Consider the following 27,843-nt stretch of genomic DNA (forward strand, 5'->3'; position numbering starts at 1 on the left):
GCGTTCCGACAGCCGTCGGAGCAGAAAAAAAACAGGCATGGCGGTGGGTGGGAGGGGATTATGTCACCTTCGACCTTTGGATTTCTGGCGTTTTGATTGGCTGGGTGGAGGCAGGACTGCCTCACGTGGTAAGGACTGGGACGGGGAGGACCCATGAGTGGGTAATGACGTTCGCGTGAGGTTTATGCAAATATAAACTGCCTCAATGCCAAAAACTATAAGAGTAGCTCTTGAGATTGTGACGGTGCTGCACTTCTTTTGCATCGCGTAACCACGAGGGCTCCAGACTCCAGCCAGCCGCCCCCGAATCCAGTCCTTGCCTCTAGCCTTCTGTCCCGTTCCTTTCCTTTTCCCCCAGACAGTGTTTTCTCCTTACCTGATCTTGTAGAACTCCCGGTCTCCTCCCTCGGACTTGTGAAGCTTCTGGACACCGCGCTGAATTCTTCCGATCTTAGGAAGCTGCAGGACACTGCACCGGATACGTCGTCATCAGAAGGCTGAAAGGACAGTAAGCTTTTAGGTTGCTTAGCAACGCTGCAATCTCGTTTAACCAAACTTAAAAGGACATTGTCAAGAATTTTGAAATACTCTTGTTTTGAATCGTGCTAGACATTATCATAACGTTTGTTGCCAACAAGACTTGGGGATTACAGACAATTGTCTTAAAGCAGGCAATAAGCATAAGTCAATACAAATGTGAAATATGACATTGACCATTTATAGTTGTGCCTAATTCTATGAACAAGCCTTGGACAAATAAATCAAAAGAATCAACAAGCATTGGTTAATGCAAATCAGTAAAATACCAAACTGTGTATTTGTGAAAACTTTATTCAGTGTAATGCTCATTATAGTAACGCATAAATCTTTTTGGGTTAAACGAAATAGAGTTTAATGTAAATGATCAATAGCCCAATGGGCTTTTAGTGTTTGCTTTGGAATTGTTTTCTTCTTAGTCTCTTGCAGATTTGAACCCCAACTAGAGGCCTTCTCAACAGGTCTACAGGTATGACTTCTAATTAATATTGTTATTGGCAATCACTAACCCCATTAACCTACGTTTGCATGAGAAACTAGGTTTGCGAAAACGAGTTAATCTTTGTATTGTTCTTAAAAGGGTGAAAAGGTCCAAACAAAGAATCAGACTAAACCCAAGACCAATAGAAGTGACGACATTGGCCTACAGTTCAATGGTGTGTAAGGTATGATTCTATGATAAATGTTTCTTACGAAGGTTACCCCAAAAGAACTCTTGTTCATTTGTTGTGATATTGTTGTTGATAGAAGAAGCTGAGACACCGGCTGGCAGCAACTTCATAATCCAGGCCTAGAGCACTTCAAAGAGAAGCTTGCCTGAATCCTTCAAGACGAAGGCCCAGTGCTTTGTTTTGTTTCTCTCTCCACTTCCCCTTTCCCTTGGGGACAAGTTCGCTCATCAAGTGTTAATTTCCTTGCTGGGTTGACTGGTTCACGAGGGGATTGGGACAATAAAACATCAAGACGAAAACTACGGGAACGCCTCGTGTGATTGCGCAACAGCTCTAATTTTGCATAAAGAAAGACTGTTGCCGGTACGTACCTATTCTTTCACCATAAGCCCTTGTAGAAGAAAAGATATTTTCGAAACGCGTCGGCAAAAGTGGTGCTAGACTGTGAAAGGGTGCTGGTTGGTGGCATCTGCACCGATTAAATGGGGCTGGAGTTGGGAGCCCTGAGTTGATGTTAGAGTGCACCTCAAGTTGTTGGACTCAAGCCTGAGCATGAATATTTGGCAGTCGCCAAACCGCCGAGTCTGCATCACCTCAGGAACCCATGGGGGCCACGGGGGCCAGTAAATACTGCCTCTACACGTGGAGCATCAATGCCGGATTGAGTTGACGCTTGCCAGCTGAGAGCTCATCCAGAGATTTTTAATCACAGAAAAGGCACGCACGGAAGGAAAATATGACCTGCACTGCAATCTCTAGAATGCTTAGCGCGGAGTCAACCAGAGTCGCCCATCAGAGGGCGCGTTAATTTTGCATAAAGAGAGACTGTTGCTGGTACGTGCCTATTCTTTCACTACGAGCCCTTGAAGAAGAAAATATATTTTCGAATTGCATTGGCAAAAGTGGTGCTAGACTGTGAAAGGGAGCTGATTGGCGGCCTCTGCACCGATTAAATGGGGCTAGAGCTTGGAGCCCCGAGTTGATGTTAGAGTGCACCTCAAGTTGTTGGACCCAAACCTGAACATGAATATATATATATTTTTGCCCTGTAAATAAATTGAATTTGGAAAGTGCCTGGTTGGTGTGGCTCGATCTTCTTTTTGAACGAGAGAAGCCTGCAGTATATATATATATATATATATATATATATATATATATATATATATATATATATAGAGCGGCCAATAGGCCAAGAGAAATATTTCAAATATTTAAAGAACTGGTTACTCCCCTTTTGGCCACTAGAGCCCCTACCAATACTTTGAAACGATGTGAGGACCTTGCGGCCTTTTTTGTAGCCAAGGTTAATAACATCTTTGCTGGTTTTATGCCAATAGACCAGTCCTCCAGCATCAAGGAGAGCAAGGGTACATTGGAAGAGGTCAGTCCTGACCCCCACAGACTTCTTGAGGCGTTCCCGTTGCTGGATTTGGCCACAGTTGAACGACTCCTCAATAACCTTAAGTCAGGTTCCCCTTTGGATGTTGCACCACCATCCGCTCTTAACAGGTTTCGTGGACAGTGTGTCCGGCCATAATGCATGTCATCAATACCTCTTTGAAGACGGGAGTAGTACCCCCCACCTGGAAGCTGGCTAAAGTCAAGGCCCTACTAAAAAAATCTAACCTTGACCCTGAAGATCTAGCCAACTACAGGCCTATCTCCTTGCTTCCGGGACTCAGTATGATGGCTGAAAAACATGTGAATCATGTTCTATCCTCATTTATAGAGACCACTGGAGCTCTACACCCCTCCCAGACAGGATTTAGAGCCAAGCAGGGGACAGAGACCGCGTTGGTGGCAGTGGTGGAAGCGACTAGGAGTATTGTGGATGCCGGAGGCTGCGCTGCTGTGATCCTTTTGGACCTCAGCGCAGCCTTCGACACGGTCAACCATCCCCTCCTGCTTCACCGGCTCCACCTCGCTGGGATCTCGGGAATGGCCTTCAAATGGCTTCATTCCTTCTTGTCGGGAAGATTTTTGTCAGTTTTTGAAGAGGAAGTGTCATCGGACCAACTTCAACTGCATCACGGCGTCCCCCAGGGATCATCACTCAGCCCTACCATGTTTAACATCTACATGAGACCATTGGCTGAAGTGGTGCTTCCCTGGGGAATCCAGCTCATCACCTACACCGATGATACACAGTTGATTGTCTACTTGGCAAGGGATGAGGCCATAGATCAAGGGATCGGTAACCTTACCCCCTGTCTCACCAAGGTGATGGAGTGGATGACCTCCTCTTTCCTAAAACTCAACGGGTCGAAAACTGATATTATTCTCTTGGACTATAAAGCCCCCTCAACCTTGACCCTTGGTGGCCTAACTGTCTTGGCCCAACACCTCCCCTAGAACCCAATTAAAGAGCTTAGGGGTGTGGCTTGATTCCACCCTGGGATTCCAAGTTCAGGCAAAGAAGGTGGCCGCAACCTGTTTTGGATTGATCAGGGTCCGCAGGAAGGTCTTGACCCTCCTTCCCTTTGCGGCTAGACGTATGCTGGTCCAGTCGTTGATTCTTTCACGGCTGGACTATTGAAATGCATCCTACATCAGGGCCCCAGCAATCTCCATCCAAACTCTGCAGTCAGTGCAGAATTGTGCAGCTCAGCTGCTGATGAACATACCTAAACGCAGCTCCATTGGCTGCTGATTCATGAGAGAGTGATGTTTAAGGTCATGTGCATGGCACATAAGTCCATCTGGAATGGTGGTCCGACTATCCTACATCCCTTGTTTTGTCGTCATATACCCTGCAGATCTTTAAGATCCAATCAGCGAATTCTGCTGGTAATACCAAGGGTGAAGCAAGCCCAAATGGGAGGCCGCCAGCTCTCCTTCCTGGCAGCTAAGTGCTGGAACAACCTACCAGATAACATCAGGCTTGAAAGAGACCATCTCGCCTTTAGGAAGCAACTGAAGACACATTTATTTCATTGAGTGTCTATGGGTACTCCACTGGTCTTATAGCGCTGGGATGCCTAAGGGTAGCCATGCGCTCTATAAAAGTGTATTCATTCATTCATTCATTCATATATATATATAGACTACAATCCCCTTTTCCTCCCTTGGGAGCAAAATTATTGAACATCCTGAAACATTGGTCGCTATAAATAATGATGTCAATAATGCATTAGCAGACCTAGGGCCTAGTGCTAATAATCTGTACTTTCAATCCTTCATGATCGATACTCATATTAAACTCTATTCTCGATTAAAAATGTATTTTTGCAAATCGGGCTTAGGCAAGAGCACAATGAATAAGAAAACCGAAGGGTGGTATAATGAGGCCTGTCGACAAGCTTGGGCTAAGCGGGGCTCAGCACTAAGAGTTAGGGACCCTGGTAATGTAAAAGCGGCCCGGGCCTGTTATAGGAAAACTCAGATGGAGGCAAAATAGCTATGGGACCAATGTAGATGGCAGGAATTAAAACAAACATGTGAGGCCAAGAACCCGAAATTGTTCTCAGACGTCTTTATATATATCATGTGACACACCTCACCATTTGTGAAAAGCATAAAAGGTAGACTTCTTGAACTCGCCTGCATTGTCGGAGCTAGAGGGCAGACTAACAACAATGCATCGCATTTCCGGCATGCCCTCCCGGTCTGGAGGTCCGCGCAGAACTTGTTGAGATTTTGGTATTGTATAAAACTACAACGCAGTGCCCCCCCCCCATGAAACATGGCACCGAGGAAAGCCGTCAGGCTAAAACGCGTCTGCCCAGCGTTTCAATTGACATTCAACCCAAGCGCTTAATTTTGGTAATAAAAACCAGCAGACAGCACCAAGCATGTGTCGCACCCGTTTTTCTAAGATGGGCGCATGTCATTGGATAAAATGAGATCTGATGCTATTACGCTGTGTGATGCTGGTGCCACCACTCCCACATGTAAATTGAATAATGAAGTGAGAGGGTTGTGGTCGCTTTCTATACGTCCTGTTACAGACATATCCTTAAGGCAGTGCCACAGTTTTATGTTAACTAGCAGATAATCTATGCGACTGGACCTATGTTCACTATCATATGTGCTGGCACCCTGCCTATCAGATGGTGTTCGACCATTAGCAGCCCTCAGTCATTTCCCCATACACAACCCCTTCAATTGAATGGCCACCTCTGTCCATTTTTTTATAGGTGCTATCTCGAGGTTGGGGATATTCTATCTGGTGTCTTCCTTCTCCGTGAGGATCTGGTCTTCTAGCCCTAATGGCTCGAAGGTTGTGTTAAAATCACCTGCTACAAGCGGCAATATGTTGCTAGGCATAGCATCTATCAAATCGTCTAGAGCTGAAATTATCTTTGATTTTTGCCCCCCCGGATGGCCTCTTGCATATATGTTATATATGTCTATACAGCTTCCTGAGGACAAACTTAGTCTCACTGCAAGGATATCATTATTCGATACAGCAAGTTGTTGAACTTTGTAACTTAAGGCCTACCGAACCCAAATCCCTAATTCCCCTAACGGGCGACCTTTGTCTTTCTTTAGTGCAGGGACCTGAAAATTGAGATAGCCCAAACGAAAAACAGGGTACACCGACCATGTCTCCTAGAAGAGACAAATATCGTATTTTTCAATGAAATCAGACCAGTCGGGCGAAGCTAATTTAGATCCCAGTCCCGCTATGTTCCAAGATAACATTGATGTATAGCAATTATTAAGGGACGGGCCATCAGCATTGTCAGTCCTATCGGGTAAATATTGCTGCCTATCTTCGTTACTTAAGCTAATATTAGATTTATATTTTCCAGCAATTGAATTGGTGTTAACTCACATCCCAGTGAACCCAAATCTACTCTCTCTGCATTTGTTTGGGTTCTATTAAGCTGGGGGTCTAGTGCCTCAATCTGAGTATTAACCTTGCCAGGAATTGGATTCCCGCTCCAAACTAACTTGCCATCATTTGACACTACTGCATTTACCCTTTGTCTAGGTTTGGATAATCGTCAATCACAATCTTCCAAACCAGACAACACATCGTATCTGTTGGTCAGTCTAATTCCCCCTATATCACTCCTAGCCTGTCTCCCCCCTTCAAGTAACATATTTCTGGGGACAGTGTGGGTGGCCGGGTAGAAATAGATTAAGGGTAGGGATTGGATTTGCATGGCTGAACATACTGGAACCCATTCGCAGATGTGTTCGGCAACACTTCTATCCCTGAAATTAATTATAACACAGTCTCCCTTAATAGTCTTTTTCCGTGGTCCAACCCAGTCCACTCGCCTAGCAAACAGGATTTCAGCAGATACCATGGTGGGGAGTGGCCTGTTGTGATTAAGCCAATGAATACATTTGTTCTTAAGCTCCATATACACCTCCATTTTACCCTGGCTCAAGGCTGGAACCCCGCAAGGACCACCACATATGGTGTAGACTCAGGAGGGAGATCTATACAGGTAATCTATTTGTTGGTGAATCACAGGGTGTGTTGTTATTCACTCGGGGTTGTTGATTTTCAACCCTGCTGCCATCTCCTATCTCCGCCCTTCTGCTCGGTACAGTGTGATTAATCGCTGCAGTATCGCTAGGGTGAGTTGAAGGATTATTAAATACTACAGCAGGGGAAATTATATCAGCTATATTGTTCGTGGACGGCGGGGCAGGATGGTGGTCATCTTCATTAGTTTGCCCAGTCAATCTCTTTTGCATTTCAGTTACCCCTTTAACCCGTATTCCACCCAGTGCCTTGGCTGAAGCAAATGATAGTTCAAGGCACGCAAGTCTGTTTTCTATCATGTTAAGTCTATCATAAATAGGGAGACATATCTTGTTAAAGATGCGTTCCAATTTGGTCCAGAAGTCCAATCCCAGCTCAGTAGGAGACACAACACTAAGGCTTGTTGTACATGTGGTCGCTTGAGTGATAAGCTGGCCTATAGCAGTGCTATTTGGAGTTGTTGACGTCATGCTCTCCCTTGCTTTGTTGGGTTTCTGGATTTTTGCTTTTCTTCATTTCAAGGGGGTGCCCCCGCGCTTCCTTTTAGAAATTGGATCCACTACAGGTTGAGATGAGCCCAATTTAGAGCTATGTGTAGATCGCGTTTTGACCCTTAGCGTTGGCGATCCAAAATGCTCATTATGTTGGTTGGAGGTATTTCGAGTGGCCAGTATGACATCTCTACTAGCAGGGTAAGTTGTCAGACCTCCAGCGGCTTGCAGTGATTGAATCCCCTCGCACTCGCCATTATCATCTGACCTAGTAGGTCCAATATCTCGTTGGGGATTTGGCGACGGTGCCTGGGACAGTCTACCCATGGACGACCGTTTATCGAGGGCAGGGTCCATTGATAGTCTCCTTTCGGTCAGCTCTTTTTCTTGGGCCAAAACGGATGATGCTCTTGTGAGAAACTGGTCCAAAGTGCCCACTATTGACCCACCGGTAATGGATTTCCTGCCCCTCCCAGCCTTAGAAGTGGTCATTGCAGGAGAAGGAATAAAAACGCCTACTCTTTTAGGCGCTTGAAATGGCTGGTGCTAGTTAAATGTAATGTAATGTAAAGGCACATTTTTAAAAAGCAGCTATCACTCCAGGGAGCATCTTGGCGCTAAGTACCATAGCCAGTTGGGGTGAGGCCGGCTGACTGTTGGATTTCGGAGGGTCCTACACATATTACACAAAGGCTTTACAGGCGGTATCTGTGAGATTAAAGATCCAGGTTTTCAAAGCTTTCCTAAACTTGAGGTAATTTGAATTTTTATGGTCAAGAAATGTCCCCTAACGTGTACCCCACCGTCTCCATGTACGTGCTTAAAGTGCATGTAACTTCCCTCCTCGACCAGCTATGAAGACGCAAATACATTTGCGTCCAACGTTAACATGTCCTCTTTCAGATCCACCATGAATGGATTGATAATTCAGTTCCTAAGTATGCCTTGCCACCGTCTTTTCATGGTGCACTTTCACGTTTTCCTAGCCCTGCAGAGCTAGGCCCTGATTTCTGCCATCGAGCCCTTTCTGCTCTCTGCCTCCTGAAAGCTGCAACGTGGGATACATCCCTGACCTCTGTCCTACTCCCTGCGTGGCGAGCGGTGACCGGCTCGGCCTGCTTGCCTGCCAAAGACAGTATTTTGCATTCAAGTTATCAGTATAGCCGAGCTCAGCTCCTAGAAAACACATTCCAGTCTAGCAGAATAGATAAACAATTCCCCCGGCTGCAGAGCAAAGGGCCCGGCCTTTCTGTCTCCATGCAAGTAATCCATTGCTCCCGTTACCATGGTAGGCCCATGACCCCTCTCATTACACGCAGACACGTAGTCACATGTGCACGCATTAATAGTCAGTATAGAGTAGCCTCTGCCCAAGAGACCTTTCCTTCTAGATAATACAGTTCCCCAAACACAAGATATCAGATATGATTTAGGAACGAGTCGATCTGACATGCCAGACTTCTGTCTCTTCCTCTAGTGTTAAATGTCAAGTCCCCTGCACCCTCCAGCCTCACGTCAGTCACACGTCATGCCGCTGCGCGCGCATCCTTGCTACAGATTTCTGCTGACATTGCAAGATTCCTCTATGTATCCACCCACTTGTGACACTTTCATGTGACGTTTCTAGCACACACCTCTGTGTACGCCCTCGTGCACGCCTTCTGTTACGCACATGTGTTCTTATCTCGTTTCTCTCAGCTGTTACGCCTTCTGTATTCATCACCACTATATGCATTGACTATATATATTGTACTCTGTTAATAAAGTATTGTCTATCCCTTCCTGAACCTTAGCGGTGAAAGGAACATGATACCATGGTTCGAACCATTCCATTTTATGGAATAAAACCCTTATAACTCAGATACCACGGACTCTGCCTCTCATTTCCGAGTGAGTTATTTATTGAACTTTACCGCATAGAAATTCCGACGGTAAATATTTATTTACCACATTAATTTGGCGCCCGAATAGGGACCCCTCCCCCACCCCACACGCCGGTAGGTGCGTCGCAGGCTTTGCCCCCTGCCACAGCCGTGACGGACAATTACGCGTACCCGCAGGATTTCCTGTATCTCCCTCAGGCCTACGGAGGTGACGGAGACTGCGATCAGCATCCAGACGAGGCGGTGAGGAGTGCGGAGGATCCCGACCAGAGCCCAGCCGAGAGAGCAAGGTCCGAGGTGTCTAGAGGCCCACCAGTTCCGACGTACCTGTGACGTCACGAGTCGAGTCCAGTCCAGTCCGGTCCAGTCCAGACGAGTTTCCGAGGCCTTCCGTTCCGTGCTTCCCGGTGAGTACCGTTGCTGGGGGCGCTTCTAGACGGGTGCATTACTATGTATCCGGTCAAGACGGGTTTGGGTACACAGACCCGGTCTGCACTGTTTTAGCAGTGTATCTGTACTGTTTAGCAGTATATCAAGTAATTCGTGTCTTCAACGGTTCGATTTTGTTTTCGTTTATAGAATTCATGTATAGGCAATATGTGTTCAAAATGTTTCTATGTGATTAATGTCGTGGTATGAGTGACTGTTTGATCTACATTACTGTGTTTCTGTGTAAAAATTGTGTTCAAGTTCGAGTAAGTGTCAAGTGCCAAAGTATCAAGATGCCATTGTTCTCAAAGTTAAGACAGTTAGGAACTAGGAAAGGGATACTAGAGGAAGCGATTCCTGTCCCACCTAGGGACACTCCTGGAAATTTTATGTATCACAAACACGGCTTAGATGCCATATTATATCTAGATTTATAGGTCGATTATACTAAGAACCTAGACGAGAAATATAGATGGCCCGTTACAGGGACATGGGATGCAGATTGCATCATGAGAGTAGAAGAAGCGCTATGGAAAAAGAAAGCCAGACAATCTCAGAAAGACGCCATAGAATTGTGGTGTAAAGAATCGCATAGACGTACAGAGAAAGAATTCAGAAAAGCAGAAAAACGTAGAGAAGATTCAGATAAAGCTCGAGAAAACAAACTAGTTGAAGAAGGAATATGAGTTAAAGCAGAACAAGTAGACCGACAACGAAACACTCTTGTGAATGGTATGTATCCTCTTTTGGCCGAGGGTTTACCTAAGGCCACTCCGGAAATACCAAAAGATCTGCCCGCTCCATTGGTTCCGACTAAATTACGTCACAAGACCGCAGCAGACATTTTTATTTTGTCCTACTTGGATGATGTAGCTCCCGCATATGCCAATGTACCTGCCCGTGTACCACCTGCTGACGGTAACCCGCCCCCTGATCATCCGCCCCCAGGTCCGCAACAGCAGATCCCTCCAGGTTCGCTACCCGCACCCGCTCCCGTTGTTCCCCCTGGTATTCAACAACTGCATCCATCTAATCCTTTTGGGACTGGCGTGGTCCAGGATCCAACCCAGCTACAGCAGGTACCGACCCTACAGCCAGGTTATGCTCAAGCCTCCCCTTCAGGAGGTGCTACAGGAGGTTATCAAACCCCCCCACCGTTACACCGAGTGACAATGAGAGAGTTAGCAAAGGCTCGGACACCTAAAGGTGCACCGGCCGAACAACTTAGAAGAGAACTTACAGACTGCAGATATGACACAGTGCCTGGTACGATAGGACCCATGTTGTTGGCGTCCCTACGTTTGAGACGCGTTACAGATTATTTGATGTTACTACCAGAAATGCCAGCACATCTAGACAAATTGTATTATTTTATTAGAACAGGAGAAGGACCGGAGTGTGTTGCTGAAGCCATGTCACGTCAGAAAGTTGAGAACAAAGGTTTAATAATGCGATTTTTGGTTAATTGTTTAATAAGAGAACAAGATCAGGCAGGTTTTCCACAAAGTGAGATGAATAGACTGATTAGATGGAGCCAGAATATTGCGGATGGTAAACATGAAAAGGAGAACAGTGTACATACTATGGTTAGAAAGATCCGAAAGAAATAATAGAAATACATGCCCGCCGAGCATCTGAAGAGCAACTAGAGTCAGATGACGGGAAAACCTCAGAGGAGGAAGAACAACCAGAGACCACAGCAGAAACGTCGCAATTAGCAACTAGAGACATGATAGCATATGTAGGTAAGGGAAGATCCCTTAAGAAAACAATACGTCCAGAAAGCAAAAGACTTTTTCTCTCTGCTATATCAAATCCGAGTTCTCCTGAACATATGTTTCAGGCTACCGATAAAATACTTCAAGATCGAATGGGGTACCATGTACTCAATTCCATGGATGAACAAGAACTAGCCCGGTCCGCAGTACAATGGGCTGACAATTCTAGTACATATAATGATGATGCAGTAGCACAGACATTTTTGAACCTCTCCCCTGATGAACAGAAATTAGCTGGTATATACATGATTCAGCATCTCATTACGTTGTTCAAAAGCCAATATTCTGATCCAGGTCCCTTACCGGATATATTAATAGAACTGCTCTCGAATAGATGGAGAGGCCTAGGTACTGATTTAATTAAAGAAATTCTAGAACATCGACACAAATATAGTGCCTTCCTGAAACCACAGTTTATTTCAGCTCCACCACCCCCAGAAAGAAAAATATTTTACTTCGACAGACAGAATCCTTTACGAGAAGTACATCCAGTCAGGAATGCTGATGATACCCTTACACGTGTATTCGTATACACACCCATAACTAAAATGGAATTATTGGAAATGAAGAAAATAGTGCCCAGTCATGATAAAGACCCTGCAGGTTTTCACCGAGAAATTAAAGATATGTTACTCATGGGCGATTACACGTATTCGGATATTATGAAAATGTTAAAAGTACTGTTGCCTGCAGGAATTTACGAGAAACTAAAGGAGAAAGAATGGGAGGTGGGAGACAAAAAGATTGATTGGGCTGCATTAGAAGTCGAAGAAAATGGTCGTACCCCAGGGTTGGGCCTTGGGGATAAAGCTAAAGCATTACCAGGTTTATTAGTACAGGTCTTGCCTAGACTGTTAGCGACTAAAAAGGAAGACTGGGACGCAATCTCAGCCTGTAAGCAGAAACACGATGAAGACACTAGTGATTTTTATTCTAGATTCGAGAAATGTTTTATTATTAACAGTGGCCTGAAAACAAGTAGCGAGTCATACCCACACCTCTTTGTATCAAAATTAGTCAAAAATTCCCTGCCTCAAGTTAAGAACCGTGTTTTGAAAGTCGAAAGCACATGGCAAGCGAATACGCCTTCCCAAATGTTACAAATGTTACAGTATCACCAGAATAGAATTAAGGAAGAACAAGATCACGAACAGAGACGTATGAAAGATACGAAAATGAAAATGTTAGTTGCTCAGTCAGTTCCAGCTGACGGTCAGAAAAGGGGCATGACACAGTCTAATAATACGGCGGCTCCCGTTAAAGGGACATGCAACTATTGTAATCAGCCAGGTCACTATGTGAATGAATGTACAGTTCTGAAACACAATATAGCAACAGGTAAAACTAAAGAGAGACCACGTCAGCCTAGACAGGATCAGGTCCAACATCAGGTCCAGCAACATATTCCACAGAACGTACAGCCTATGCCTGCTCCACTACAGACAGTACAGACAGTAGCGGTACCACATCCACAGCCCATTGCCGCGACACAGCAAGTTTCACAGCAGATGTACCAGTATGCACAGTCTGATTACCCCGATTATCAGCGATACTCATGAAATAGCCTAGAGAGGGAGGTTGGCTTGCCTCTCATTGAAGTTCCTGTAGATCAAGAGGGTCCTTATGTACATAGTCAAGTATTAGGAAAAGATAGAAAGTTTTTGATTGACACAGGGGCAAGTCGAACAACAATAAGTCACAACGAGGTTCCAGGGGCACCCCTCTCAGGCTCACAGAATGTTACAGTTCCCCAAACACAAGATATCAGATATGATTTAGGAACGAGTCGATCTGACATGCCAGACTTCTGTCTCTTCCTCTAGTGTTAAATGTCAAGTCCCCTGTACCCTCCAGCCTCACGTCAGTCACACGTCATGCCGCTGCGCGCGCATCCTTGCTACAGATTTCTGCTGACATTGCAAGATTCCTCTATGTATCCACCCACTTGTGACACTTTCATGTGACGTTTCTAGCACACACCTCTGTGTACGCCCTCGTGCACGCCTTCTGTTACGCACATGTGTTCTTATCTCGTTTCTCTCAGCTGTTACGCCTTCTGTATTCATCACCACTATATGCATTGACTATATATATTGTACTCTGTTAATAAAGTATTGTCTATCCCTTCCTGAACCTTAGCGGTGAAAGGAACATGATACCATGGTTCGAACCATTCCATTTTATGGAATAAAACCCTTATAACTCAGATACCACGGACTCTGCCTCTCATTTCCGAGTGAGTTATTTATTGAACTTTACCGCATAGAAATTCCGACGGTAAATATTTATTTACCACATTAATTTGGCGCCCGAATAGGGACCCCTCCCCCACCCCACGCGCCGGTAGGTGCGTCGCAGGCTTTGCCCCCTGCCACAGCCGTGACGGACAATTACGCGTACCCGCAGGATTTCCTGTATCTCCCTCAGGCCTACGGAGGTGACGGAGACTGCGATCAGCATCCAGACGAGGCGGTGAGGAGTGCGGAGGATCCCGACCAGAGCCCAGCCGAGAGAGCAAGGTCCGAGGTGTCTAGAGGCCCACCAGTTCCGACGTACCTGTGACGTCACGAGTCGAGTCGAGTCCAGTCCGGTCCAGTCCAGACGAGTTTCCGAGGCCTTCCGTTCCGTGCTTCCCGGTGAGTACCGTTGCTGGGGACGCTTCTAGACGGGTGCATTACTATGTATCCGGTCAAGACGGGTTTGGGTACACAGACCCGGTCTGCACTGTTTTAGCAGTGTATCTGTACTGTTTAGCAGTATATCAAGTAATTCGTGTCTTCAACGGTTCGATTTTGTTTTCGTTATAGAATTCATGTATAGGCAATATGTGTTCAAAATGTTTCTATGTGATTAATGTCGTGGTATGAGTGACTGTTTGATCTACATTACTGTGTTTCTGTGTAAAAATTGTGTTCAAGTTCGAGTAAGTGTCAAGTGCCAAAGTATCAAGATGCCATTGTTCTCAAAGTTAAGACAGTTAGGAACTAGGAAAGGGATACTAGAGGAAGCGATTCCTGTCCCACCTAGGGACACTCCTGGAAATTTTATGTATCACAAACACGGCTTAGATGCCATATTATATCTAGATTTATGGGTCGATTATACTAAGAACCTAGACGAGAAATATAGATGGCCCGTTACAGGGACATGGGATGCAGATTGCATCATGAGAGTAGAAGAAGCGCTATGGAAAAAGAAAGCCAGACAATCTCAGAAAGACGCCATAGAATTGTGGTGTAAAGAATCGCATAGACGTACAGAGAAAGAATTCAGAAAAGCAGAAAAATGTAGAGAAGATTCAGATAAAGCTCGAGAAAACGAACTAGTTGAAGAAGGAATATGAGTTAAAGCAGAACAAGTAGACCGACAACGAAACACTCTTGTGAATGGTATGTATCCTCTTTTGGCCGAGGGTTTACCTAAGGCCACTCCGGAAATACCAAAAGATCTGCCCGCTCCATTGGTTCCGACTAAATTACGTCACAAGACCGCAGCAGACATTTTTATTTTGTCCTACTTGGATGATGTAGCTCCCGCATATGCCAATGTACCTGCCCGTGTACCACCTGCTGACGGTAACCCGCCCCCTGATCATCCGCCCCCAGGTCCGCAACAGCAGATCCCTCCAGGTTCGCTACCCGCACCCGCTCCCGTTGTTCCCCCTGGTATTCAACAACTGCATCCATCTAATCCTTTTGGGACTGGCGTGGTCCAGAATCCAACCCAGCTACAGCAGGTACCGACCCTACAGCCAGGTTATGCTCAAGCCTCCGCTTCAGGAGGTGCTACAGGAGGTTATCAAACCCCCCCACCGTTACACCGAGTGACAATGAGAGAGTTAGCAAAGGCTCGGACACCTAAAGGTGCACCGGCCGAACAACTTAGAAGAGAACTTACAGACTGCAGATATGACACAGTGCCTGGTACGACAGGACCCATGTTGTTAGCGTCCCTACGTTTGAGACGCGTTACAGATTATTTGATGTTACTACCAGAAATGCCAGCACATCTAGACAAATTGTATTATTTTATTAGAACAGGAGAAGGACCGGAGTGTGTTGCTGAAGCCATGTCACGTCAGAAAGTTGAGAACAAAGGTTTAATAATGCGATTTTTGGTTAATTGTTTAATAAGAGAACAAGATCAGGCAGGTTTTCCACAAAGTGAGATGAATAGACTGATTAGATGGAGCCAGAATATTGCGGATGGTAAACATGAAAAGGAGAACAGTGTACATACTATGGTTAGAAAGATCCGAAAGAAATAATAGAAATACATGCCCGCCGAGCATCTGAAGAGCAACTAGAGTCAGATGAAGGGAAAACCTCAGAGGAGGAAGAACAACCAGAGACCACAGCAGAAACGTCGCAATTAGCAACTAGAGACATGATAGCATATGTAGGTAAGGGAAGATCCCTTAAGAAAACAATACGTCCAGAAAGCAAAAGACTTTTTCTCTCTGCTATATCAAATCCGAGTTCTCCCGTTAACATATGTTTCAGGCTACCGATAAAATACTTCAAGATCGAATGGGGTACCATGTACTCAATTCCATGGATGAACAAGAACTAGCCCGGTCCGCAGTACAATGGGCTGACAATTCTAGTACATATAATGATGATGCAGTAGCACAGACATTTTTGAACCTCTCCCCTGATGAACAGAAATTAGCTGGTATATACATGATTCAGCATCTCATTACGTTGTTCAAAAGCCAATATTCTGATCCAGGTCCCTTACCGGATATATTAATAGAACTGCTCTCGAATAGATGGAGAGGCCTAGGTACTGATTTAATTAAAGAAATTCTAGAACATCGACACAAATATAGTGCCTTCCTGAAACCACAGTTTATTTCAGCTCCACCACCCCCAGAAAGAAAAATATTTTACTTCGACAGACAGAATCCTTTACGAGAAGTACATCCAGTCAGGAATGCTGATGATACCCTTACACGTGTATTCGTATACACACCCATAACTAAAATGGAATTATTGGAAATGAAGAAAATAGTGCCCAGTCATGATAAAGACCCTGCAGGTTTTCACCGAGAAATTAAAGATATGTTACTCATGGGCGATTACACGTATTCGGATATTATGAAAATGTTAAAAGTACTGTTGCCTGCAGGAATTTACGAGAAACTAAAGGAGAAAGAATGGGAGGTGGGAGACAAAAAGATTGATTGGGCTGCATTAGAAGTCGAAGAAAATGGTCGTACCCCAGGGTTGGGCCTTGGGGATAAAGCTAAAGCATTACCAGGTTTATTAGTACAGGTCTTGCCTAGACTGTTAGCGACTAAAAAGAAAGACTGGGACGCAATCTCAGCCTGTAAGCAGAAACACGATGAAGACACTAGTGATTTTTATTCTAGATTCGAGAAATGTTTTATTATTAACAGTGGCCTGAAAACAAGTAGCGAGTCATACCCACACCTCTTTGTATCAAAATTAGTCAAAAATTCCCTGCCTCAAGTTAAGAACCGTGTTTTGAAAGTCGAAAGCACATGGCAAGCAAATACGCCTTCCCAAATGTTACAAATGTTACAGTATCACCAGAATAGAATTAGGGAAGAACAAGATCACGAACAGAGACGTATGAAAGATACGAAAATGAAAATGTTAGTTGCTCAGTCAGTTCCAGCTGACGGTCAGAAAAGGGGCATGACACAGTCTAATAATACGGCGGCTCCCGTTAAAGGGACATGCAACTATTGTAATCAGCCAGGTCACTATGTGAATGAATGTACAGTTCTGAAACACAATATAGCAACAGGTAAAACTAAAGAGAGACCACGTCAGCCTAGACAGGATCAGGTCCAACATCAGGTCCAGCAACATATTCCACAGAACGTACAGCCTATGCCTGCTCCACTACAGACAGTACAGACAGTAGCGGTACCACATCCACAGCCCATTGCCGCGACACAGCAAGTTTCACAGCAGATGTACCAGTATGCACAGTCTGATTACCCCGATTATCAGCGATACTCATGAAATAGCCTAGAGAGGGAGGTTGGCTTGCCTCTCATTGAAGTTCCTGTAGATCAAGAGGGTCCTTATGTACATAGTCAAGTATTAGGAAAAGATAGAAAGTTTTTGATTGACACAGGGGCAAGTCGAACAACAATAAGTCACGACGAGGTTCCAGGGGCACCCCTCTCAGGCTCACAGAATGTTTCCCTTGGATTTTCAGGACAGCCTATTGTTAATGAAGTATCTAAACCTGTTCCCCTAGCAGTTGGTCCATTGTCACGTACTACAGACTTATTGCTCACGAAATCATGTCCAGAAAACTTGCTGGGTATCAAGACACTAAAAGCTCTAGGAGCAGTGATATGTTGTTCTCCGGAAGGAGTTAGACTGTTTTTGCGTGACTTTAAGGGTCACTATGTATTACCAGATGTTGATGTCAGATTGAAAAATGTACCAGAACATTTGTGGGCGCAAGGCCCAACCGATGTAGGTTGTATGCACATTACGCCATACCGAGTTACCCTCAAGCCAGGAGTTGTATTACCCCGAATCCGACAATACAAGTTACCACCCGATGCTGTAGTGGCTTTACTGGAAATCATTGAAGAGCTCATTGCACAAGGAGTGGTTGTAGAAACCGACTCAAATGTCTGTAATTCCCCTATCATCCCGATTCTTAAACGTACTGACCCGAATGCACCTCCAGTTTATCGGTTGGTGATTGATTTACGAGAATTAAATAAATGCATCGTACCACAGTATCCTGTGGTCCCAGACATCTCATCATTATTGACTGCTATTGATTCAGAGGCGACGTTCTTTACTGTAATTGATCTCAAGAACGCCTTCTTTAGTGTCCCCATTGATCCGGAAAGCCAATATCTTTTCGGATTCTGTTTAAATGGCCGTAGCTTCAAATTTGCACGCGCACCTCAAGGAAACACACAAAGCCCCAGCATCTACAGCCAAGCTTTGAAAAGACAACTTGACAGTATTCACATGCCAGTTAACACTGCCCTACTCCAGTACATCGATGATCTGTTGATCACCGCCCGGAGTGAACCAGAATGTGTGCAAGCATCACTGACAGTTTTGTATTTTCTGGCTGACAAGGGACACAAGGTGTCCCCTTCAAAGCTACACTTCTGTGTTCAGCAAGTGGTGTACCTTGGGCACTTGCTGTCCAAGAGGGGGAGACAGCTAACACCTGACCGCATTCAGTTAATTGCACACTTACCGCAACCCAAGACACAAAAGGAAGTGCAGGCCTTCATTGGCCTCACCTCTTACTGCAGACAATGGATTCCCCAGTACGCATTTCTAGCCAAGCCACTTATACAGTTGACAACACAGGAGGCAGCGACTTCGACTGTCCTCCCTTGGACTCAGGAACACACACAGGCTTTTGATGAATTAAAGAAAGCATTATGTCAAGCACCAGTTTTAGCAACACCATGTTACAGCAAACCTTTTACACTTTTCGTTACTGAACGTGATGGCACAGCATTATCTGTCCTCACACAAGACCAAGCAGGTTCACATAAGCCGTGTGCTTATTTTTCGAGTACATTAGACCCAGTAGCCCAGGCTTTGCCTGCGTGCTTAAAATCAGTTGCAGCGACAGCCCTAGCAATCCGACAAAGTGATTCCATAGTGTTAGGACACCAATTGACAGTACAAGTTCCACACTCTGTGGAAGTTCTTTTAAACAGAACACAGACTCAACACTTGACTATAGCACGACTGACAGGTTATGAATTGACATTGTTCCAGCCCCACATAGAAATCAGACGCTGCAATATACTTAATCCTGCCACATTGTTACCCTCGAACATAACAGATCCAGCTCCACATGACTGTATAGAGATCATTAATGCAGTAACAAAGCCCCGACGAGACTTGACAGATGTTGCACTGACTAACCCAGACCTGACACTTTACGTGGATGGTTCATGTATGAGAACAAGCACAGGAGAATTAGTGGCCGCATATGCAGTGACCACTGAAACTGAAGTCAAAGAAACACACCGTATTGATACACTGTCTGCTCAAGCTGCAGAGCTCATTGCTCTGACTCGAGCCTGTATAGTAGCCAAGAACAAGAACGTTAACATATACACAGATTCACGTTATGCATTTGGAGTCGTACACGACTTCGGTGTACTCTGGCAAGAAAGAGGTTTCTAGACCTCTCACGGAGCCAAGATCCAGCTTGGTCCCCTCATTCAAGCATTGTTAGAAGCAATACATTTGCCATCAGCCATAGCTATCATGAAGTGCATAGCACATACTAAAGTTACAGATATTATTTCCCAGGGTAACGACCTGGCCGATCGAAACGCGAAACACACAGCTCTGACTCACACACATGCAGCTGATATGACAAAGACAATAGTTCCGACACCGACACATTGCATGACAGTTAAGGATCCCGCACTAGATGTAATTGACATACAGAGATATACTACTCCAGACGAAATAAAGAAATGGACTGAACTAGGAGGGATCCAGACAGACCAGGGATGGATGACGAAGGGAAAAGCCACATGGTTTCTCCCCGACTCTATGGTTCAAGTTATGATTAACACCGCACACAGTCCAGCACACTTAGGAGAAAAAGCCATGTTAGACAGTTTACAGAATCTCTGGTACAATAAACATTTACGAGCAGCAGCAAAACAGAAAGTGCGTACTTGCATGATCTGTTGTCAGTTCAACCCAGGCAAAAGCATTCCTGTAGAGCAAGGTGGATTTCATCCTCCCGATCACCCTTTTGAAGTCCTCCAGATGGATTATATCCAGATGGAACGATGTCGAGGATTCAAATATGTCCTCGTAGTTGTATGTGCACTTTCCCGTTGGACAGAAGCATATCCAGTCCCAGATTACACTGCTCCGACCACTGCCAAACAGTTGGTTTGTGAATTCTTCCCACGGTACGGTTTGCCTCGTGTCGTGTACTCAGATAACGGTCAGCCATTCTCGTCCGAGCTAATGAAGCAGGTATCACTCCTGCTAGGATATCAGTGGAAGTTCCATTGTGTCCGACATCCCGAAGCAGCAGGTCTCGTAGAGAGACACAATCAGACACTGAAAACACGTCTTGCAAAAGTATGTAAAGAGAAAGGCGTTGATTGGATTGTAGCATTACCAGTTGCACTTTTCTACATGAGAATGGTAGCTCATTCAAGAACAGGGCTATCCCCGTACGAGGTGGTCATTGGTAGGCCACAGAATATGTGGGGGACGCCTCTGCCTCGTAAGATCACTGATGTTGACTGTAATATGCTGACAGATTACCTTGCTTCCTTGATGTCTGCACTACAATCATGTCGTTCACAGGTAGCTGCAGCCTTTCCCGACAACACCGAGGTGAAGCCACACGAGATCGTCCCTGGAGATCTGGTCTTTATTCGGAATTTCGACAGGAGGAGTCCGCTGGAGCCCCGCTGGCAGGAGCCGAAGCTTGTTTTATTAACCACAAGAACAGCAGTGAAGGTGGAGGGCCGCAAGGGCTGGCTCCACTCGCGTCACATCAAGAAATGCCATGGACTGCCGCCAAAAACAGACTCCCAGCCCTGCCCCGTTTCAGAGACTGATACTAAACTCCCCCTGGTAGAGAAAACTCCTTCTCAAGAATTTCGCATGAAATTGAGGTCTAGCAAGTCAGACAGTTTAATTGTTTAAGTCCTCCCCTAGGTGAAGTGGTTAGACAGGTTCCTGACATGTACAAGTTAGACCCCAATAGAGAGAGAGATAGACAGAAACAGATCAAGAAACAGAAACACTGTAAATCTCTCCGGAGCTATTTCATCATTACGTTATTGATTATGTTTTTTCTGAGTCTTATGGTTATTGGCATAAGTGTATTATTGCATATGTTTTTTCCTATTGCACACTCTACTCTTAATAACACTGCAGAGCACACGTTCAGTGAACTGCCTCCACACGAATTGTCTTATAGACTTGCGCTGCGCAACAATACATTCATCAGTATGTTACATCATTCCCATCAGACCAGCAATGCTACAAATTGTTGGATATGTGGCCGACTCCCTCCCTATCAGAAATACAAAGGAGCTCTGCCCCTCTTCCCGTATCCGTTTACGCATAATGGTTCCTGTGGTGCCTGGTTCAGCTTAATTAATTCTGTAGACACTGATTCCATAGTTTACCAAGGCAATTGGGTATGGGGAAATCTGAACACAGTCATGCATCAAGCATGTTTCCCAGACAAGGAGGGTCTCCCACAAAGGACAGGGACCGATCTAGAAAACGAAGTATATGGATTAAGTAATTATACACTTAACCTCATGATTCTGAATGTCCAGTCTGAAACCGAACCAGACTTGCCCTCTATGTCAGTGTTACCCGTTAAAGGCGAATTATGTGTCAGAAAGAATGGTTCAATACACTTAGGTCATAGTGAATGTACTACTGTGATCGAATTCAGTGATAAGGGCAAGTCCACATTCAAAGCTTCCCGTCATTCCTATTTCATTTGTGGTCATACCGCATACATACGTTTACCTCTAGATTGGGATGGTACTTGTTACATTGCATTCCTACTGCCCCCTGTTTTTCTAGCTCCTCCTGATTACCATAGAAATCCTCAGCTTATACATACTAGACACAAGAGAGAACTTCCAATTGTTGATCAGACTGAAACAGCATGGGAACAATACACAGATTTCAATAGAGGATTCTTTTTCTTTTTAGGACCTGTCTCGAATAGTAAATTGATACGAAAATTGACCAGAACCCTTGAAGCAGTAGTGAATGAAACTACTTCCGCCCTAGGTAACCTAACGGAGGAGCAGTCTGCTATAAGACTTGTTGTTCTTCAGAATCGTCTCGTCCTTGACGTCATCCTGGCCGATAGGGGCGGGGCTTGTAGAGTCATCGGATCGAGTTGCTGTGTTTTCATTCCAGAAAATGCACCGTCAGTATATAGAGCCATATCCCGTCTTCATAAGATCGCTAATCAGATTCATCAGGATCCAGGCACCTGGACTTGGTCCGGTTGGTTCTGGAGTACGATAACGGCCTGGGGATGGAAGCTACTTTCTTTCCTAGGGATTATATTGGCCATAGTATTCAGTTGTTGTCTCTGCATTCAATGTGGGCCAGCGATATGTGGCTTGTGCGCCACAGCCTGCATTCCCCGTTCAAGTTCACGCTCTACATCCCGCCTGAGAAAGGATGAGCAAATGATGTTATATGAACAGATAGATGGATTAATGAAGATCGATATATCATGAAGGGTCCGTAGGGGACAAGGAGGGAATGAGGTAATTTGAATTTTTATGGTCAAGAAATGTCCCCTAACGTGTACCCCACCGTCTCCATGTACGTGCTTAAAGTGCATGTAACTTCCCTCCTCGACCAGCTATGAAGACGCAAATACATTTGCGTCCAACGTTAACATGTCCTCTTTCAGATCCACCATGAATGGATTGATAATTCAGTTCCTAAGTATGCCTTGCCACCGTCTTTTCATGGTGCACTTTCACGTTTTCCTAGCCCTGCAGAGCTAGGCCCTGATTTCTGCCATCGAGCCCTTTCTGCTCTCTGCCTCCTGAAAGCTGCAACGTGGGATACATCCCTGACCTCTGTCCTACTCCCTGCGTGGCGAGCGGTGCCCGGCTCGGCCTGCTTGCCTGCCAAAGACAGTATTTTGCCTTCAAGTTATCAGTATAGCCGAACTCAGCTCCTAGAAAACACATTCCAGTCTAGCAGAATAGATAAACAATTCCCCCGGCTGCAGAGCAAAGGGCCCGGCCTTTCTGTCTCCATGCAAGTAATTCATTGCTCCCGTTACCATGGTAGGCCCATGACCCCTCGCATTACACGCAGACACGTAGTCACATGTGCACGCATTAATAGTCAGTATAGAGTAGCCTCTGCCCAAGAGACCTTTCCTTCTAGATAATACAGTTCCCCAAACACAAGATATCAGATATGATTTAGGAACGAGTCGATCTGACATGCCAGACTTCTGTCTCTTCCTCTAGTGTTAAATGTCAAGTCCCCTGCACCCTCCAGCCTCACGTCAGTCACACGTCATGCCGCTGCGCGCGCATCCTTGCTACACATTTCTGCTGACATTGCAAGATTCCTCTATGTATCCACCCACTTGTGACACTTTCATGTGACGTTTCTAGCACACACCTCTGTGTACGCCCTCGTGCACGCCTTCTGTTACGCACATGTGTTCTTATCTCGTTTCTCTCAGCTGTTACGCCTTCTGTATTCATCACCACTATATGCATTGACTATATATATTGTACTCTGTTAATAAAGTATTGTCTATCCCTTCCTGAACCTTATCGGAGAAAGGAACATGATACCATGGTTCGAACCATTCCATTTTATGGAATAAAACCCTTATAACTCAGATACCACGGACTCTGCCTCTCATTTCCGAGTGAGTTATTTATTGAACTTTACCGCATAGAAATTCCGACAGTAAATATTTATTTACCACAAACTGGCTCTCTGAAGGGATTTAACGGAGCTGTGATGGAAGCTTGTTCCATGCACTGGATCCCAATACAGCAAGGGATTTTCCCCCCTTGTTGGCAAGCCTGAATCTTGGGATCCACAGTAAGTTCTGATTTGAGGACCTGAGGTTCCGTACCGGCAGATAGCGTCTAAAGCCATTTGACAGGTACTTAGGTCCTTGTAAGTGGAAGGCCCTAAAAGTGATAACCAGTATTTTAAACAAGATGCGCTTATGTATTGGCAGCCAATGGAGGGCATTGAGTGCGGCCGAGGCAGACGACTTCCTCGGCCAGCCAAGGACCAGGCGGGCGGCTGCATGCTGGACCATCTGCAGCCTGTGGAGCACAGATTTATTTGCTCCCGCATACAGGCTATTGCAGTAATCAAGTCTAGATGTTATGAGTGCAACCGCCACCATTTGCCTTGCTATCTGCTGTCGAAGGAAGGAGGTCAAAGAATTTTCTAAGGTCTCTAATGATGTTAAAGCAGGTGCCAGCCACGGTCACCGCTTGTTGTTTAAATTACAGGGAGTTATCAAACTTAATGCCCAAATTACGGGCAGTGGAAATGGTATTGGGGGGAGCTTCAGCATTTTCCGGCCACCACTGTTTGGGTGAGAACAGGTTTTGATGGTCGAACGGCAAAATTTCGGTTTTGCCCGATGTACATTTGAGATGATTGTTCCTCATTCAGTCAAATGTGGCAGCCAGGCAATTTTTAAGATTTTCTTCAGCTCCAGGCAGCTCCCTATCCAGCACTATGATGAGCTGAGTATCATCAGCATATGATATTGTGCTGATCTGAAAGGATGAAATCAGTTCGATCAGGGGGACCATATATAAGTTGAAATGTACAGGGTTCAAACTAGAGCCCTGCGGCGCTCCTGTCTTGATGGATTTCACTTAAGAACAGAATTTTCCCAGTACGGTGACTTGTCGCCTTTGACTGAGAAAATTCTTCAGCCACGCCAGCACTGCTCCCCCTATCCCTGATTTTACTAGGCGGTCAATCAATATAGGGTGCGAGACCGTATCGAAAGCTGACAATAGATCAAGTAAAATCAGGACGGCTTTCTTACCCTGGTCAATGGCAGCCCGCAGGGTCTCCGCCGTAAACAAGCGAGCAGATTTTGTCGAGTGCTTAGCCCTGAACCCTCTCTGGTTGGTATGCAAAATATCATTGTCCTCTAAGAACTTAGTGAGCTGTTTATTTGCAAATGCTTCCGTCAGTTTAAATAATACTGGAAGTAGTGAAATGGGACGGAGGTTCGAGAGAGTTGTCGGGTCAGCTAAAGGTTTATTCTGTAAATGCTTTACCGCTGCAAGTTTCCATTCCCTAGGGATCTCCGCGTAGGACAATGATGAATTAATGATGGCGTTAATGGTGGAATTCACCTCGTCCACTAAGGCTTGTAGAAACATTGGGGGCAGGGATCAAAAGGGGATCCAGATGTGCTCGATAAAATGGCCTGGCGAGACTCTTCTAGACTGATGGGACAGAACGTTTTAAAACAGACAGTCTCAGAGTTCTCCCTAATCAACCCATCTTGGGGGGGAAGCACCGGTTGTGGAAAGTCTTTGATGATGTCTAGGATTTTTTGCTCAAAGTAATTGGCGATGGAATTACAGAGGGTCAAGGAAGGCGGAATTTCCTGCGAGAACACTCTGGGGTTGCTAAAGCTATTTACAATCCTAAAGATTTCTTTCTGTCTATTGTTAGCGGAGGATATGGCTTCCGAATAATAGGTTTTTTTGGCAAGTTTAATCGAGGCATGATACCGCTTCCGAACCGTTTTATAGATGTTGCGGTCATCGTTCTCGTAGTTTCGGCGCCTCCTCCGTTCCAGCGTTTTAACTTCGATAGTTCCTCTTTTAGGGCAAGCGAAAACCATGGGGCAGATGTTTTTTTGGCTCCATGTAAGGTTTACTAAACCTATAGGGTCCATTGGTCCACTGAGTGTAGTAATCCAATCACAGAAACGATTATTGTCTGTTGGGGTATGGCCAGTCAATGTGGGTTTACTATGTTTTGCTCTCCCTAAAAAGTCTGGATTGGCAAGTAACTATTTCCGTCCTGGTTTAGCACGCCCAACTGCTTTACCAGTGCCTTTCCCTAGAGCATTAACTTCAACTACAAGTTCGAATGGAATGAATTTATGATCTGACCATGTTTGAACACAAGAGTGTTTGACCTTCAGGGTGCCTGAGTTGGAGCAAATGCAATCAAGCATATGGCCCGCTATATGTGTAGGGTCCCGAGTCAGCAGGGTTAATCCAAGGACGTTAAATCTGATAAAAATGGCAGAATGCTGGTCGTGCACTAACCTCAGGTTGTAGATGTTAGAGGGGGGCCCTGTCCCGTCCTCGACCGGGCTCAAACGGGCCCGCCCTTGGCCAGGGCTTCTCCCGGCGCGGGCCCGCGCGTGTCCCGCGAAGCGGGGGCCGCAAGCAGTTAAATAGCGGCAGGAAGAGGAGTACAGCTGAAGCAGATGACGGGGCTGCTGGTCCTCGCAGTCCTGCAATTAGCTCCCCAGTGGCTGCAAAGTCATCAAGAATTCAGAGACTGCTGCGAGCGGCTAGAACTAGATTTCCCATCGGCATTAAGCGCCCTTGTAGTTCTGTATTGATGACGTCATTCGCATGCGTCCTACGGACATAATTTAGTAGCCCACGATATATCCCCATACCGCCGACCGGTCTGTTACTTCCACTTCAGTGAAGTTTCCACTCGGAGGTACTGGCGGACAGGTGAGGATCAATGGCGTGGGGCATGTGTGTGTTTTGCGCCTTTTTTTCGCTCTCCAAGTTTCACATGGGCGTAAGTGGGTTCCTGCATTTGCTACAATTATATGAATGCGCACACTTTGAAAAATTTAGCTCCTTTCTAGAGTCCCTCTAAAGCCGGCGATGTGCCATTTGAATTTGAATTAATTTTGTCAACCCGAGCCGCACACGACCTAGTGGGTTTTAAATGCACATCAAAACGTTGCGGTCTCTTGTAGTCTTCCTGCACAATAATAACATAGAACGATTAGATTGCGAGAATATATGTCACCTATATATCTACTAAGCATGGGCAATGGCAGCATATTCATAAGGCTACTTCTATTCAGCAATATGTACTCCGGCATTAATAACATGGAGATAAAGTCTCTTTGCCTACTAATATTTTGTGGGGCAAGTGTAGCAGGAAGGTCGTAGTCAATGGTATATTGGAGTGGAGATCTACTCATTTATTTCCCGCCTATTCCCACATGAATAAGCATATATTTGGAGTAGCTTTATTTGCTTTTTCACCCTAGATAGAACATTGGATTCACAACTAATCAGTTCTTAATCTTCAAACAATTTACTGACTTTGGGAGTCACTCCCCTAGACTATTTTAGACTTCCTTGCTGGACTGCTGCTACCGCACTCAGTTTTTGACCATGACAAGTTATTTACACAGTATGCCATGTACTTATTAATTTTTGTTTCTGTATATAGTTATGTCCTTTTTTTCACAAACTTGTGTTGATGTATTGTTTATCCCACAGAGCGGGCCTCTATCATAACTTGAGCTGGTACCGAGTGAGGTGAGGCTTACCCCTTGAAAAGCAATGGTAAGCCTTTTACAAAAGAATTGTTATTAATCTTGACTAGATATGATGACAAAAGTTCAACACTTTTGTACATTTGTATACCTGCTGTACGGTACTGCACAAATGCAAAGAAAACTTTTCTCTAAGGTTACGCATGCCTTTTATGAGGTGTGGTGTTATGGCACAAATCCCTGTCTAGAAATGCTAGTGGATAGGGATTTTCATCCAAAGCTATGAGTAGTTGCACGGGATTGCCCATGTACAGTGCCCCCCCTTGATGTGAAATAGCACGAAGTAGCACAGAGAGCTCCTTAATCGTTACTTTCGGGCCACTTGAGAAGTAAATCCCAAAATCAATATGTAATGCTGGCTTGCATCACTTTTGTGACACTAACCAAGAGAAAGTGTTGATACATTTGGGGACTGATTTGTAGGCCCCTTTATGCAGACACTTGTAACATTCCACTGTGAATGACAGTCTTCCCAAATGAAAAGAAAACAGTCATTTATACTCTGTCTTTCTCAAACATTTACTCCTTCACCCTCTCACT

The sequence above is a fragment of the Lissotriton vulgaris genome, chromosome 2_2, assembly GCF_964263255.1.
Source record: "Lissotriton vulgaris chromosome 2_2, aLisVul1.2, whole genome shotgun sequence".
NCBI lineage: Eukaryota > Metazoa > Chordata > Amphibia > Caudata > Salamandridae > Lissotriton > Lissotriton vulgaris.